At 51.4% G+C, this 8,300-nt stretch overlaps 3 non-coding genes across 3 annotated transcripts; all 3 read right to left on the reverse strand.

Annotated features, from left to right (window-relative positions):
* Positions 1-666: 666 nt before the first annotated feature.
* LOC137911827 (small nucleolar RNA SNORD22) lies at positions 667-791 on the reverse strand. The gene has a single exon (XR_011106144.1). It is a non-coding gene; the product is annotated as a small nucleolar RNA SNORD22 (small nucleolar RNA).
* A 169-nt stretch (positions 792-960) lies between these two features.
* Positions 961-1,025, reverse strand: LOC137911821 (small nucleolar RNA SNORD30). Its single transcript, XR_011106139.1, has one exon. It is a non-coding gene; the product is annotated as a small nucleolar RNA SNORD30 (small nucleolar RNA).
* Positions 1,026-1,221: 196 nt separating this feature from the next.
* LOC137911819 (small nucleolar RNA SNORD29) lies at positions 1,222-1,287 on the reverse strand. The gene has a single exon (XR_011106137.1). It is a non-coding gene; the product is annotated as a small nucleolar RNA SNORD29 (small nucleolar RNA).
* Positions 1,288-8,300: the final 7,013 nt, after the last annotated feature.

Here is an 8,300-nt window from a genome sequence, read left to right on the forward strand (position 1 = left end):
CATGATGTTGCAGCTGATTCTACAGGCGACCGCCCGGTTCAGGGGTCAGGAACCTCTGGCTCGGGAGCCAGATGCGGCTCTTATGATGGCTGCATCTGGCTCAAACCAATCTTTAATGTTACACTCCTTTGCGTGAGCGAAAGCCGGCTGGCTACGAGGCAGCGATCAGGAAGTCCGGCTTATAAACGGCGTTCTGCTCTCTGGGAACGGGACAAACGGTGATTGATGGATCTGCGTCAAAAAACACACGGCGCCATCTATCCATCAATCGCCTAGGCAACGCGGATGAGACACTGTTCAAGTTGGGCCGCTGTATTTTGCTGTCAAAAATAGCGGTCAACGTGCAAAAGGGTCAGGAAGTAACTTTAGAAACGCTTTGAAGAAAAAGAAAGACTTATTGTCCTTTAAAGTGTCATATAAAAGATATTTCACGGCTCACGGAATGACATTATAAATACGTGCTGTTCACAGCTCTCAGCTAAAAAGGGTCCCGACCCCTGACCTAGCGCGAGCAGCGACGAGTCTCAGACCAGGGCGGTAGAACTCACCGTCCCAGAACTCGACCCGGTCGTGATGCTGACCCGAACCCGCCGGCCTCGTCTTCAGCCTGAAACGGAAACGGACAAACCGTCACGCTGGTAAAGAGGCGTCAGCCGCCGCTGCGCCTCCGTTCAGACGGTTGGAGCCCCAACGGGTCTTCCCCTTCTCGCCCCGGCGGCACCAGTGGGTCCACCTTTTCAGGCTCTGGCGCCGGGCGGGGCGTAAGACGTGTGCGAGCGTCATCACCAAGGAAACGCAGCGGCGGCGACAGAATCAGGCGCAACAGATGCACGGAGCGCTCACCCAAAGGGGGGGGGGGGGGGTCTGCTCAGGGACGGAGGCACCTCCACACCTGCAACACACGACGTAGAACTCAGAACGCAGTCCAGCAGGTTTCAAACCAGCAACCTGAAGCACGGCCAGCGTCAGATGTTTCCGTTTCTCAACAGCAGTTCAGACGAACGAGATTACAAATCATCATTCAGCAGAGGGAGGGGGGGGGGGGGGGGGGGGTCGGACGGACGGAGCAGGGGCTCACCTGCAGCCGTGGGCCCCCATGGTGGAGCGGCAACTCCCCACCTGTCAAGATAAGACACGTTTAATGTGCACCCGGCTCACACTGGCATCAAACTGGAGTCGCACCGGTTCCCGGTCTGGACCGGACCCGGAGCGTCCCACGCGGCTGCTCAGATGTTCGTGTCGTTTCACAGGGGGGTCAAAGTGAGCTAAGTATCATCATCAGCGGAGCTGCGTCTAACCGATGCGAGCTAACAATACAGGGGGGGGGGGGGGGGGGGCTCACCAAGCAGAGCCAGCGGTGCGTCCCTCCTCCTCCTCACGGCTGCTCTGCGGAGACAACCCACGTTAGAGGCCTTCAATCATCGTCGTCGTCGTCACGGAGATTCAGCGTCCGATCAGGGCTTTGGTGACAATCCGCCATCCGACCTCGGCCGTCCGTGCGTTGATGGGCGCTCGCCCGCTTCATCCTCTCAGACGCCAAACGGAACCCCGTTCCTAGCGGCGAGCTAACACTCACGCCTGTCGGGATGCCCGTCTGTCCACCTGGCAGAGGACAGTCCGACCTCGGAGACGAGGACGGTCCAAGTCACGCTAGAAAGGAAACGCGGCGTTAGTGGCGAGTCGGCGTGCTGATCCCGTACGGCGGCATCTTAAGGGGCGGGGTCAGACTCATAACGGCATCACGGTCATCAGGCATATGCTTGTCTATTCATGAACTCATCACTGCAGCCCGGCAGGAAACATTAAAGACATGAAGACCAAGGTCACCTCCAGACGACCATCATCAAGGTCACCTCCAGACGACCTTCATCGCCTCTTCATCGTTGACCTTCAGAGAACACAGAAGTTGATCGTTTTTAAACGGGCATGATGTTTTCACTACTGCAGGGGGGGGGGGGGCGTGTGCTACTCAGAATCTGGTAAAGCAGCTTCTTCAGAGGACGATTCAGTAAGAGAGAGTTCAGCCATTCATCACTGCAGCACTGAGCCCAGACCAGCCTACAGATCTGCTCACCTCTGGGGGGGGGGGGGTCCTCACTGCAGCACTGAGCCCAGATCAGTCTACGGCTCTGGATCTGCAGCGGAAAGAAACATCAGGAGTCATCGGGCTGAATCCAGATGTGGAGCGCTCCATTAGCATCATGCTACTCAGTACAGTTAGAGATTAGAGCGTCTTCAACAGTCAGTCAGTGAGAGAGTTCAAAGAGAGCATCACAGTAGCACGCGGCCACCAATCAGACTGATCATAATCAATAAGTGTGATTATTACCTGCGCAGCCAGCAGGCCCGGGAACTGGAACTGCATCTGCAGGCACAAGTAGAAACTGCTGTCTTAGCATGCTAAAGCTAGCAGGACAACCACGTGGCCGCGCTGCACGTGCACTCATCGATTTACTGTTTCTATATTATAAAACGTGTCGCTCGTCAGAACTTTTAGGTCCAATCACAGGCAGTCAGGACAGGTCTGTGAGTTTCATCACGGAGAGACACGCAGCCGCCATTACACGAAGCTTCCCGCTGGAGCCCAGCAGCCGCCATTACACGAAGCTTCCCGCTGGAGCCCAGCAGCCGCCATTACACGAAGCTTCCCGCTAGAGCCCAGCAGCCGCCATTACAAGAAGCTTCCCGCTACAGCTCGGCAGCCGCCATTACACGAAGCCTCCCGCTGGAGCTCAGCAGCCGCCATTACACGAAGCTTCCCGCTAGAGCCCAGCAGCCGCCATTACACGAAGCTTCCCGCTAGAGCCCAGCAGCCGCCATTACACGAAGCTTCCCGCTAGAGCCCAGCAGTCCCCATTACAAGAAGCTTCCCGCTACAGCTCGGCAGCCGCCATTACACGAAGCTTCCCGCTAGAGTCCAGCAGCCGCCATTACACGAAGCTTCCCGCTAGAGCTCATCACAAGCTACAGGAAATGAGCCATCGAGCATGTCACCAATCACGTCCGCGAGGGTAATGAGATGCAGCCGCCGCGCCGTCCGTCGGCGGCCTGCTCGGGTCACGAGCCCACCCTGAAACACTACAGGTCAAAGTTCACCCACTGGCTTCCTGTCAGAGCTCCAGCGCTACGCGTTTAGTAGTAACGCGTGTAATAAGACACAAACATGCAATAACACAGACAGAGAGAACAACACTGCTCACCTCAGACACGAGGAAGGCAAAAGAGGACGGAGAGAAAGTTCCGACTGTCTTTTATAGCCTGCCGGAAAGACTCCTCCCACTGGGAGGACCCGCCTTACTCTGGCTTTGATTGGCTTACCTCGATAGCCAATCAAGACTCTTCATCCCTCAACCAATGCAGCCAAACCAAGTAAAAAAAGAGCAAGGGAGATTCAGAGATTCAGACCTGCCACAAGCATTGGAAATATGAGGGTGGCGCAGTGGGTGGCGCTGTTCCCTCACAGCAAGACGGTCACAGGTTCAAATCCAACTTGCTGCCTTTTCTGTGAGGAGTTTGCATGTTCTCCCCGTGTCTGTGTGGGTTCTCTCCGGGTTCTCCCCGTGTCTGTGTGGGTTCTCTCCATGTTCTCCCCGTGTCTGTGTGGGTTCTCTCCGTGTTCTCCCCGTGTCTGTGTGGGTTCTCTCCGGGTTCTCCCCATGTCTGTGTGGGTTCTCTCCATGTTCTCCCCGTGTCTGCGTGGGTTCTCTCCGTGTTCTCCCCGTGTCTGCGTGGGTTCTCTCCGTGTTCTCCCCGTGTCTGCGTGGGTTCTCTCCATGTTCTCCCCGTGTCTGCGTGGGTTCTCTCCATGTTCTCCCCGTGTCTGCGTGGGTTCTCTCCGGGTTCTCCCCGTGTCTGCGTGGGTTCTCTCCTGGTTCTCCCTGTGTCTGCGTGGGTTCTCTCCGTGTTCTCCCCTGTGTCTGTGTGGGTTCTCTACAGGTTCTCCCCGTGTCTGCGTGGGTTCTCTCCGTGTTCTCCCCGGTTCTGTGTGGGTTCTCTACAGGTTCTCCCCGTGTCTGCGTGGGTTCTCTCCATGTTCTCCCTGTGTCTGCGTGGGTTCTCTCCGTGTTCTCCCCTGTGTCTGTGTGGGTTCTCTACAGGTTCTCCCCGTGTCTGCGTGGGTTCTCTCCGTGTTCTCCCCGTGTCTGCGTGGCTTCTCTCCTGGTTCTCCCTGTGTCTGCGTGGGTTCTCTCCGTGTTCTCCCCTGTGTCTGTGTGGGTTCTCTACAGGTTCTCCCCGTGTCTGCGTGGGTTCTCTCCGTGTTCTCCCCGGTTCTGTGTGGGTTCTCTACAGGTTCTCCCCGTGTCTGCGTGGGTTCTCTCCGCGTTCTCCCCTTGTCTGTGTGGGTTCTCTCCATGTTCTCCCCGCGTCTGCGTGGGTTCTCTCCGCGTTCTCCCCTTGTCTGTGTGGGTTCTCTCCATTTTCTCCCCGGTTCTGTGTGGGTTAATAATAATACACCAGGAAGTATAAAGACAACAGTCATATTCTTTATCCATCTTGTCATTGCATCGGAAAAACAAAAGCCCCGCCCATATCCATTCTGTCCAGCGGGGCGAGTCGATACCCGATCACCCGGAAGTAGCGTCACAGACAGGAAGTAGACGCGCCAACACATTTCTCTGAAACAAACGAGGGAAAGTTAAATATGACCGACGTGGACGAATTGAGAAGAGAGAATTATCAATGCAGTTTTATTTCTATAGCGCCAGATCATAACAGAAAGTCATCTCTCCGGGTTCTCCCCGTGTCTGTGGGTTCTCTCCGGGTTCTCCCTGTGTCTGCGTGGGTTCTCTCCGGGTTCTCCCCGTGTCTGCGTGGGTTCTCTACAGGTTCTCCCCGTGTCTGCGTGGGTTCTCTCCGGGTTCTCCCTGTGTCTGCGTGGGTTCTCTCCGGGTTCTCCCCGTGTCTGCGTGGGTTCTCTACAGGTTCTCCCCATGTCTGTGTGGGTTCTCTCCAGGTTCTCCCTGTGTCTGCGTGGGTTCTCTCCGGGTCTGTGTGGGTTCTCTCCATGCTCTCCCCTTGTCTGTGTGGGTTCTCTCCGGGTTCTTTGGAAACGGAGGAAAGGAAAAACTTCCTTTAACAGGCAGAGACCTCGGACAGAACCTAGGATCATGGTGGACGGCCATCTGTCTGACCGGCTGGGTAGAGAGAGAGAGAGAGAGAGAGAGAGAGAGAGAATGGCAGGTCGGCTTCCTCCCACTCCCCTGCTTTGTGAAATAAATATATTGATTTACAATTTGAGAATTCTCTGTATTTATTTTAGATTGTTTTATATTTTTGACGTTTTTTTATGTGTTGGACCCAGTAAACATTACATACATATACTTTATATAAACACAAACATTTCGACATTTAAAGCAACAATGTTTTATTTTTTAATCAGATGTTTGTTCCTGTGCAGGAATCACATGGAACATTCTCGAGATGGACAGCAGGGGGCGCTGCAAAAAACCAAACACCCAATGCATCATCAGAGTCAGACTTATTCATTACTATAACTGGGGATTACTATTTATTACTAAATAACTGGATTTTCCCAGACTTCAATGATCAATACTTGTGGTTAATCAAGTAGTACTTGTAGCCTATAATTGCCCCTCAGGGATAAATAAAGTATTTTGGATTAGAGTGATGCATAATAATATTTATGACATGGATAATAAAAAAGAGACGGTATTTGCACGCTATTCATTCTTGTTTACATGTAAATATTTTAATCTTTATTTGTTTCTGATCTCAAAAGCTTTGACGAGGATGCAAACTCTTTCCATAAATATCATCGTATACAACCAAAGCAATCCACAGGAGGTACTACAAACAGCTTATAAACAGCTTATAAACAGTTTATAAACAGTTTATAAACAGCTTATAAACAGCTTATAAACAGCTTATAAACAGTTTATAAACAGTTTATAAACAACTTATAGACAACTTATAAACAGCTTATAAACAGCTTATAAACAGCTTATAAACAGTTTATAAACAGCTTATAAACATTTTATAAACAGTTTATAAACAACTTATAAACAGCTTATAAACAGTTTATAAAAAGCTTATAACAGTTTATAAACAGCTTATAAACAGCTTATAGACAGCTTATAGACAGCTTATAAACAGTTTATAAACAGCTTATAAACAGTTTATAAACAGCTTATAAACAGCTTATAAACAGCTTATAAACAGCGGATAACAAGAAATTACTTTAATGCTATTGTAAACATTAATAAATAAACTAAAATAACAATCCTGAATCATTTAAATTGTGTATTTTTTCAATTGCTATTACTGACAGTGCCAATATCTGAGTTTTTCAAGTAAATCAAAATTACTTTTGAAATGAGAATATACGTAAGTATATAAAAAGTGTAGCTGCAGTCCTAACAGTCAAAAACTAGAACTCGAGCGTTTGCTGTTTGAAGTGCTGATTTAAAGATGGGCGTGTCCTTTCAGGTGAAGCAACCTTCACCTGAAGATAATCTGTCAAAGCCAAATGCTGATAAATCAGCAGCCAGACAGAGATAATCTGACAAGAAACAGAAAACAAACGCGATTCCATCCAGAGGTCACGTCGCCTACTTGTAGTTTCTCTTGGTGACACATCAACACTTTCATTGTTTCATGGTGTTAAACCAAAAGAAGCAAAAGGAGCTAAAGAAGCTAAAGAAGCTAAAGAAGCTAAAGAGGCAAAAGAAGCAAAAGAAGCGGATAAAATCTGAAGTTAGCCACACGCCAGATTTAAACTCGCTCCGCAGCATCATTGACTTCAACGCCGCATGAATCACAATATACTGGAATTCAAACGCACAAATGAAAAGTAATTAATCTGAATGAATTCGAGCACATCCTGTAAATGAGTTTACGTTTCTGACCCCCTCGGTGTCGTGAGAGTGGGAACATTAAAGATGTCGCTGCCCAGTTCTATCGGAACTCGGCCAACGCAGATTTGTGCAGCAGTTCCTCCTTCGGCGGCGGCGGGGACGACGTCACAGGCGCCAGCGTGACGCTGTAGAGGGCGGCGACGAAGGCCTCCCAGCCACGGCGAAAGGCTCGGTCCAAGGTCTGAAAGGGACAGAGGCGTCGCTATGGTTACCTGACAGCTGCACACGGATCAGGAACCCTGCCTTTAAACGGTACTTCCCTGCAGACAATGATCAGCTGACCCGACCGTTTCCAGGAGGCCGTTATGAACGGAAGAGGAAGTGAGCTAAAGAGTCGGTGCCATGCCCCGGCGGTTGCTGCACCTCAACCCCGGTGGCTGCCGATAGTTGCCATGGTAACGAGTGTGAGGTATGTGGATGATGCTGATCAAGGAGCTTAAACTTTAACCAGCTGGGGGCGTGTCTGCATTCCTTTCCTACAGCTCACCTTGCCGTAGCGCTTCACTGCGCTCCTCTTCATCGCCAGCCCCTCCTCCTGCTCTCTCTCCCTCCTCTCCTCCTCATCCTCCCGAGCCAGCGTGGGGTGCGTCCCACCTCCTGCTGTCCCATCCTCTCCCTCCACCACGACCTCGATCGTCACCCTGGTGTCGTCCGAGCAGTGGGGGCCGACCGGCCCCCTCCTGGAGCTCCTCCTCCACCTCCTGCTGAGGCGGCTCGGTTTCCTCCTGAGGAGCGTCTCCCCATCGTCTCCCATCATCCCTTCGTTGAAGACGAACGTCTCCGGTTTGTCCGTCTCCTCTGCTCCGGAGACTCGCACCTCTCCTGGGGTGTCGCTGCTCAGGCCACCCGCCTCCTCGCTGGCCTCCTCCACCCCCACGCCTCTCAGCTCAACCTCCTCCCTGCCCCCCCCCGGCTCGTCCAGGCGGCCGTAGAATCCGCCGGACCTGTCCAGAAACTTCGGAGCCCGCTTGGAGCTCCGCGGCCCTTTCCCGGAGTTCTTACCAATCGCCATTTTGTTTGCGTTGGCCTGTCGTCGGCTTTTCTTTATCTCGTTTCTTTGCTTTGCTTTTCGGGCCTCTCAGTTCCTAATTTTGTTATGTATGGAAGATAGAAGGAAAGAGAGATTAGAGATTAAAGGCCTTTAATACCCCCCCCCCCCCTTCATAATTTTGCTGTGTGCTTTCTTTCTTTCTTCTTCTTAGTTTAAAGAAACAGTTCTATTTATTTAATGGTGACTCGGAGAGAATTGTAAAGAAGAAGAGTGAGTTAAAACAGGAGAAACGCAGCAGCAGTGTCACTTTAGACTGTGTGTGTGCGCGTGTGTGTGTGTGCGCGTGCGCGCGCAACGTCAGGGATATGAAGATGATAATGTATCTTTAACTTGTGTTTTTTTTAATAACAAACATAAATGAGGGCGGCTCGGTG

Source organism: Brachionichthys hirsutus, chromosome 23 (assembly GCF_040956055.1).
Source record: "Brachionichthys hirsutus isolate HB-005 chromosome 23, CSIRO-AGI_Bhir_v1, whole genome shotgun sequence".
NCBI lineage: Eukaryota > Metazoa > Chordata > Actinopteri > Lophiiformes > Brachionichthyidae > Brachionichthys > Brachionichthys hirsutus.